The sequence below is a fragment of the Triticum dicoccoides genome, chromosome 6B (assembly GCF_002162155.2).
Source record: "Triticum dicoccoides isolate Atlit2015 ecotype Zavitan chromosome 6B, WEW_v2.0, whole genome shotgun sequence".
NCBI classification, from domain to species: domain Eukaryota; kingdom Viridiplantae; phylum Streptophyta; class Magnoliopsida; order Poales; family Poaceae; genus Triticum; species Triticum dicoccoides.
Window position 1 is genome coordinate 518,530,436 of NC_041391.1, and position 9,241 is coordinate 518,539,676.

The following is a 9,241-nucleotide window of genomic DNA, read 5'->3' on the forward strand; positions in this document are numbered from 1 at the left end:
TCCTGAAGGCCACCCTAAGAGAATCGAGCAAGGTTCTCAGAGAAATGATATTGATGTACCTAGTTCTCCTAAAAAGAAGAAAAAGAAAAATGATAGGACTGTGCAAACTTCTAGTGAACCTATCACTGAGCCACCTGAGAATCCAAATGATATTTCTATTTCTGATGCTGAAACACAATCAAGTGATGAACATGAACCTAGTGATAATGTTAATGATAATGTTCATGTTGATGCTCAACCTAGTAATGATAATGATGTAGAAGTTGAACCTGCTGTTGATCTTGATAACCCACAATCAAAGAATCAATGTTATGATAAAAGAGATTTTGTTGCTAGGAAACATGGTAAAGAAAGGGAACCATGGGTTCAAAAACCCATGCCTTTTCCTCCGAAACCATCCAAGAAAAAGGATGATGAGGATTTTGAGCGTTTTGCTGAAATGATTAGACCCATCTTTTTGCGTATGCGATTAACTGATGTGCTCAAAACAAATCCTTATTCTAAGTATATGAAGGATATTATTACTAATAAAAGAAAGATACCTGAAGCTGAAATTTTCACCATGCTTAATAATTATACTTTTAAGGGTGGAATACCAAAGAAACTTGGAGATCCCGGAGTACCTACTATACCATGCTCCATTAAGAGAAATTATGTCAAAACCGCTTTGTGTGATCTTAGAGCCGGTGTTAGTGTTATGCCTCTCTCTTTATATCGTAGACTTGACTTGAATAAGTTGACACCTACTGAAATATCTTTGCAAATGGCTGATAAATCAACTGTTATACCTGTCGGTATTTGTGAGGATGTGCCTGTTGTGGTTGCAAACATTACTATTTTAACGGACTTTGTTATTCTTGATATCCCTGAGGATGATAGTATGTCTATTATTCTTGGAAGACCTTTCCTTAATACTGCAGGGGCTGTTATTGATTGCAACAAAGGCAATGTCACTTTTCATGTTAATGGCTATGAACACACGGTAAACTTTCCGAGGAAGCAACCTCAAGTTTATAGTATCAACTCTATTGGAAAAATTCCATCGATTATATTTGGAGGTTTTGAATTTCCTCTCCCTACTGTCAAGAAAAAATATGATATACTCATTATTGGGGATTTTCATATCCCCGTTGAGGTAACTTAGTGCTATTCGAAATTTCTCCGGTTCCGTGTTAATCGAAATGAGCTCGTTAACAAGACTTGATCAACCTTGTTAGTGGATTCATTTTGATGATCACGAGATGGATGAAACTAGAAGCACAACCTTTTGTACCCTCTTTATATTTTCTGTTATTTAGTAGAAATAAAGTAAAATAGTATTTTTCTGTCTGTCTCCTGACTTATCCGCTCAATATAAAAATATCCCGAAAATAAAAGTCCTCAGAATGCCATGCCAATTTAATATGATTTTTTTGGGAATATTTAAGAATTTACTATGCAAAAATCACCGTGGGGGCAGCTGCCACCTGGCCACGAGGGTGGAGGGCACGCCCTACCCCTCTAGGCGCGGCCCCTGCCTCGTGGGCCCACGGTGGCCCTCCTCCACTTATTCCTGCACCCATCTTCTTCCTATGTCTCACACAAACACGAAAAACCAACTCAAGCACGAGTTCCAGCCCCGTTGCTGTGATTTTCGATCTCCTTGCTCAAAGCACCTCTCGCAAAACTGCTTGGGGAGATTGTTCCTTGGTATGTGACTCCTCCATTGAACCAATTAGTTTTTGTTCTAGTGTTTTATTCATTGCAAATTCGTGCTGCATAGGTGACCTTGTTCTTGAGCTTGCATGTCAAATTTATATGGTTCCAAGTAGTTCCAATGCTTTATATAGGCTCCAGGCACTTGTAGGAGTTGTTGCTATCAATTTTATTGAAGTTGGTTCATTTTTATTTGAAGTTACTAAAAATTTCAGATTGTTGCAGAATTAATGAAGAGATTTTTGAGGGGCTCATCGAGCCGAAGCTCGAAGGAAAAACAAAAGGAAGAAGAGTAGAAGCCCAAATTTAATTTGCCTCGTACCACGGAGGTCCGGCCGTGTGAATGGCCTTCCAATGATTTCTTGAGGAGAGCCGGGATTTATGAAGATTTCTATTTATTAATTGAGAAGGCTGGCCTCACCGACTTCCTCCGCGACCAACGTCATCAGTATCTCTTACTCACAAATACTTTTGTGCAAAATTTCTATTTTTCCCTAAGAGTTCACCTCCCTCGGTAGAATTTCATTTATATGACGTTGTTAAGAGGATGCCATTAGCTGAATTTTGCGAGGTTTGCAAATTACCTGAGGGCACCTTGGATGAACCACACCGTAATGAAGTAGAAGCTTTTATTAACACTATCACGGTGGGAGAAACCCGTAAGGTTTCTGATGCAAGAATCACTAGAATTCATTTTCTTGTTTTACGCTACTTTTCCTTATTTGCTAGTCGTTGCCTGATAGGTCGCGGAAACTGTGGAAACCTTAGTATTCCTGATGTTATTATTTTGTTCCATGGTTTATATCGAAATAACTCTGTTAGTATGGGTGGAATTGTTGCTAGGCGGTTAAGTCTAAACCGTACTAAAGGCCCCATCTTTGGAGGCATTTACGCCTCACGCCTACCTGAACATTTTGAAATACCTATTAGGCATGAGGAGGAAGAGGAAACATCGCTGCCTTGTGCTTATTTAGATTATAGGAGTATGCTAGTGCATGATTTTCTCGTTAAAAGCCGCGAAGGGGAACTCAAATATAAATTGTAGTTTGATAAACATCACCCTGAGATTATTACTTTGCCTACTCCCTCTTTGTTTAACTTGTCTGGAGGTCCTCACATCGTTCCGTGGGCGGCCATTCAAGCCTATCGAAATCCTGCACCCGTCCCGGAACCGGAGCCACAAGATGAGCCTCCACGACTATCTGTTTATTCTTGGGATCCAGAGCAGGCTGCTAGCCAGTGGCAGCCAGAGCCTTCTTCATCATAGTATGACCCCAGCTTCACTTATGGGTATCAGCCAGGCCATTCCTGGCAATAGACCAACTTAGGCTAAAAGCCTAAGCTTGGGGGAGTACGTATTTCCCACCGACATTACATTCATGTTTACACACACTCATTGCTAGATGTCGGTGTTGATACTCTTTCACTGTAATATCCAATGCTAGTTTATTTTCTTTTTCCTGCTTTCTTCTTGTGTGTTTAATAAACCTTAAGAAAAAAAATTAGTAGTAGTTTATTTCTTTGCTGTAGTAGTTAAAAAAGAAAAACCCAAAAATATTTCCCGTTCTTCTTTTGTTTGTTGGGAGCTTTCCCGTGTAAATAGTTTTTTTTCCTTTTCCTTTCTTTGGGGGTCGAGAAGACCATGTTGAAAATGCTTAGTGTCTCATATATGCATGAATGATTATTTAACCTAGAGCTCATATTACTTGTCTTCTCTCTTGAGTTGAATGCTTGCAGATTCCAGCTTAGTTCAATGCACGTGCACTCTTATTATTATACACTTCGTTCGGTCGTGCAAGTGAAAGGCAATAATGATGATATATGATGGACTTATTGGGATGAGAAAAGCTGGTATGAACTCGACCTCTCTTGTTTTTGTAAATATGATGATTCATCGTTCCTGAGTTAGCTATTATGAAGTAAACATATTTGCAATGACATTTAGAGATTATAGTTGCTTGTGCCATGCTTGATTTGTTATGAGTTATAATGGTTTACCTTGCGTGCCAACATGCTATTAGAATGATTATGATGTGGTATGATGGGATGGTATCCTCCTTTAAATGAATTGAGTGACTAGACTTGGCACATATTCACGCATGTAGTTGAATCAAATCAACATAGCCTTCATGATATTTATGTTCATGGTGGATTATATCCTACTCATGCTTCTATTCGGTGTAAATTAATTTTGATGCATGTTTATGACTGTTGTCGCTCTCCCAGTTGGTCGCTTCCCAGTCTTTTGCTAGCCTTCACCTGTACTAAGCGGGAATACTGCTTGTGCATCCAAACTCCTTAAACCCCAAAGTTGTTCCACATGAGTCCACTATACCTACCTTTTGTGGTATTTACCTGCCGTTCCAAGTAAATTTGCATGTGCCAAACTCCAAACCTTCAAATAAAATTTTGTTTTGTATACTCGAGCAGCTCATGTTTCAACTAGGGCTGCCCTTATCTTCCATGTTAGGCGGTTATTCTCAAGAGGAGTGGACTTCGCTCCTCATTCACGAGAAAAATGGCTGGTCACCGGGATGCCCAGTCCCATGCTTTATGCAAACTAAATCAAAAAAATTGCAAACAAAACTCCCCTTGGGACCCGTTGAATGTTGGAGGCACTCGTTGTTTCGAGCAAGCCATGGATTGATGCTCGTGGAGGAAGGGGTGTATAAACTTTACCATTCTGTTTGGGAACCGCCTATAATTTGTTTAGCATGGAAGATATCGTCATCTCATAGTTGTTGCGTTGACAGAAAAAGTATGCCGCTCAAAATGTTATTCAATCTCTATTTTAAAAACCGAGCTCTGGCACCTCTACAAATCCCTGCTTCCCTCTGCGAAGGGCCTGTCTATTTACTTTTATGTTGAGTCATCACCCTTCTTATTAAAAAAGCACCCGCTGGAGAGCACACTGTCATTTGCATTCATTATTATTGGTTTATTTCGGGTATGACTTGACTGGATCTCTTCTACCATGAATTACAATGTTTAGTCAGTCCTTGATCTTTGAAGGTGCTCTGCATTTATGTTTTGCGGTCTCAGAAAGGGCTAGCGAGATACCATTCCGTTATCTCATGTTATGATTATTTTGAGAAAGTGTTGTCATCCGAGTTTTGCTATTATGGCTCGCTAGATGATTATGCCATTGATATGTGTAATTGTGAGACCTTTGTGTTATTGTGAGAATGGTTAGTTCATAATATTTGCTGAAACCTGAATGCTGGCTTTTCATGTTTACAACAACAAGAGCAAACAGAGTTTGTAAAAGTTTTTCTTTTTCTCTTTCAGTTTGTCAACTGAATTGCTTGAGGACAAGCAAGGGTTTAAGCTTGGGGGAGTTGATACGTCTCCGTCGTCTCTACTTTTCCAAACACTTTTGCCCTTGTTTTGGACTCTAACTTGTATGATTTGAATGGAACTAACCCGGACCGACGCTGTTTTCAGCAGAATTGCCATGGTGTTGTTTTTGTGCAGAAAATAAAGATTCTCGAAATGTCCTGAAACTCCACGGAACACCTTAGAAAAAATAAAGAAAAATCCTCGCAAAAGATGAAGACCAGGGGGCCCACACCCTGTCCACGAGGGTGGCCCCCCTGGGCGTGCCCCCTACCTCGTGGGCCCCCTGGTGGCCCTCCGACGCTAACTCCAACTCCATATATTGGCCTTCGGGGAGAAAAAAATCAGAGAGAAGAAATCATCGCGTTTTATGATACGGGGCCGCCGCCAAGCCCTAATCTCTCTCGGGGGGCTGATCTGGAGTCCGTTCGGAGCTCCGGAGAGGGGGATTCGTCGCCATCGTCATCATCAACCATCCTCCATAACCAATTTCATGATGCTCACCGCCGTGCATGAGTAATTCCATCGTAGGCTTGCTGGACGGTGATGGGTTGGATGAGATTTATCATGTAATCGAGTTAGTTTTGGTAGGTTTTGATCCCTAGTATCCACTATGTTCTGAGATTGATGTTGCTATGACTTTGCTATGCTTAATGCTTGTCACTAGGGCCCGAGTGCCATGATTTCAGATCTGAACCTATTATATTTTCATGAATATATGTGAGTTCTTGATCCTATCTTGCAAGTCTATAGTCACCTACTATGTGTTATGATCCGACAACCCTGAAGTGACAATAATCGGAACCACTCCCGGTGATGACCATAGTTTGAGGAGTTCATGTATTCACTATATGCTAATGCTTTGTTCCGATTCTCTATTAAAAGGAGGCCTTAATATCCCTTAGTTTCCAATAGGACCCTGCTGCCACGGGAGGGTAGGACAAAAGATGTCATGCAAGTTCTTTTCTATAAGCACGTATGACTATGTTCGAATACATGCCTACATTAAATTGATGAACTGGAGCTAGTTCTATGTCACCCTACGTTATGACTGTTACATGATGAACCACATCCGGCATAATTATCCATCATTGATCTGGTGCCTACGAGTTTTCCATATACTGGTTCTCGCTTATTTACTTTTCCGTTGTTACTGTTACAATCACTACAAAAGACCAAAAACATTACTGTTACTGTCTTTACTTTTGTTATCGTTACCACCACTATCATATTAGTTTGCTACTAAACACCTTGCTGCAGATACTAAATTTCCAGGTGTGGTTGAATTGACAACTCAGCTGCTAATACTTGAGAATATTCTTTGGCTCCCCTTGTGTCGAATCAACAAATTTGGGTTGAATACTCTACCCTCAAAAACTGTTGCGATCCCCTATACTTGTGGGTTATCAGCACGCTGCTCTCCGAATGGAACGCGCGTCATATTGCGTTCGCACACACATGTGGGACGACAATTGAGAACCGACCATAGGCACACTCCCCGACCCTGCAAGTCGGGTGACTTAATAGAAGAGGGAGACGAGCGATAGTACTAGAGAAGTGTTGTACTACGTTGGTGCCTGGACGATCCCTGCAAGACACGAAAGACCTGTTCGTCCATGCATGTGACCAGAATCCAGCAGACACACCTGGATTGGCTATCGTCTACATATCATGCAGGCTGTGTTGTGCATGGCTGTAGTTGTGGTGAGAAATCTAAAAAAGGTTTCTTGTCATCTCACAAAATTATGTGTCAAGTGCTTCGGATCACTGCGAGGGTTAAACAGCGACAACTGAGTTGGGCTAGTCATTGGGGGCACATGCACGAACAGTGACTACTCGGCTGCCATCTAGGTCAAACTGGCTATGTTAATTAGGACATCTATAGACGGACCCCTTTTCTACGAGTTTATCTTTAATTTGAGCTTTGTTCCTCGTCTAGTTTGTCCGTCGGGATTTATGTTGTCTCCTTTGGGCAGTGAGGTTATGATTTCTTGTCATGTGGCATTTTTTCGTGTTATATGTTATAATCCGGTGCTTCAGATCAAAATGACGACAACTGTGCCTCCGGGCCACGTGCATGAATACTTCTCGACAGTCATTGACGAGGTCAAGCCGGCTTCGGTCGACAAAAGAAAACTAAGTACTACTCGACTATATAGGCAGGAGCCTCCGTGCTTGCTTGCTAGTGTTGCTCTCTTCACACTGTCTCGGCCTCTCCAAATCTAAACATGACAGCAATGGACACACACTCTCTCTCTGCTCATCGCTGGTCACAGATCCAGCCGGATCCTCTCCGCCGGGAAAGGTGAGAAGGTGCAACGTTCACGCGGTCGTCCTCGGCGACGGCTCTTACCCACTGCTGGGAGCATCCCGATCAGCCTGCCTTGCCGTTCTCTCCCAAGCACCGCTGGCGAGGGAGGGCCTCCGACCCCTTCTTCCTCGCTGCCGTAGTGTGGGTAGATCCGGCCTCCCGGTGCCCACCTAGTGACATCCCGGCGACCATCAGGTATAACTTCCTTCGAAACCGGCCTTGCTCTACTTCCCGAGATCCTGACATCGCTGCATTTGTAACTTTTACTATTTCTCAGGCCCGCTCGTAGATAGGATCGATCGGCTGTTCGAAAACCACCTAATTTTTTTACGTTTAAGAGGTAAAACTAGTTCATGCACTCGAATCTAGTACTACTTGGTTCAAACAAGGAAGAAAGGGGGTGGGGGATGGGGGAGGATTTGTTACCTGAATCTAGGACTTGGTCGAAAGAGGAAATAATGGGGGCAAAAAGTAGTAGAGACTGGCCATCCAACTGGTCTCTAGGTCTAATAGGGAAATAAAGGGAAACACAGTACAAACTCAATATAAACCCAATCTATTGGTTGAAAAAGGAAAGAAAGTGGGGACTGGGGGACAAGTCAATAGAGTAAGTCCAGCACTAGATTTGCTAGCCTCACACAGTATAAGGTGGCTATACCGAACAAAAATGGGACCAACCCAAATATCCTATTCTGATGATTGTTGCCCCGAGCCACTCTTATGTAATGCCACTAGTAAATTGTAGCGGTCGCACTGTTAAAAGTAAGTACAATAGTGCGCTTTACATGGCATTTTTGCATATGTGGAGGAAAGAGAGGCAAGGAAAAAGTGGAGAAGTGGGCTTTCATGCAAGAGCCAGCCTCTACTACATGGTGGAGCATTGGGAGAGGCACCTGTATGGAGGTGGTCAGGAATCGGCAGACTCACGCCGGTCGTAGCACCATAGTTAAAATGATAATGGCAAGTCAAATCACGGGGCCCCACCTGTCCAGCAGTAACTCGCTATCGAATCACACATCCCTACGTTTGCAGCAGCCTACTCCCTCATCTTCTCGCGTCTCTGTCGAACCTACTAGGCGGAACTGCCCCACCTACCGCACAGGAAAAGCCCCACCCTCGACTTTTAAATAGTACAATATACTAATTTTGTATCCATGGATTGCGCCATGGAGCAAAGCCTCTAGAAAACGGTGGTACACATGTACGGAGTATACAGCACACTTGTCACATTCGCATCGCACCCCAGACAGTCGCTCGATCTGTCATGCTGCTCTCTGAATGGAACACGCGTCATATTGCATTTGCACACACATGTGGGACCGCAATTGAGAACCGACCATAGGCACACTCCCCGGCCCCGCAAGTCGGGTGACTTAATAGAAGAGGGAGACGAGCGATGGTACTAGAGAAGTGTTGTACTACGTTGGTGCCTGGACGATCCCTGCAAGACACGGAAGATCAGTTTGTCCATGCATGTGACCAGACTCCAGCAGACAAGCCTGGATTGGCTATCGTCTACATATCATGCAGGCTATGTTGTAGATGGCTGTAGTTGTGGTGAGAAATCTAAAAAAGGTTTCTTGTCATCTCGCAAAATTAGGTGTCATGTGCTTCGGATCACTGCGAGGGTTAAACAGTGACAACTGAGTTGGGCTAGTCATTGGGGGCACATGCACGAAGACTACTCGGCTGCCATCTAGGTCAAGCCGGCTATGTTAATTAGGACATCTATCGACGGACACCTTTTCTATGAGTTTATCTTTAATTTGAGCTTTGTTCCTCGTCTAGTTTGTCTGTCGGGATTCATGTTGTCTCCTTTGGGCAGTGAGGTTATAATTTCTTGTCATGTGGCATTTTTTCGTGTTATATGTTATAATCCGTTGCTTCAGATCAAAATGA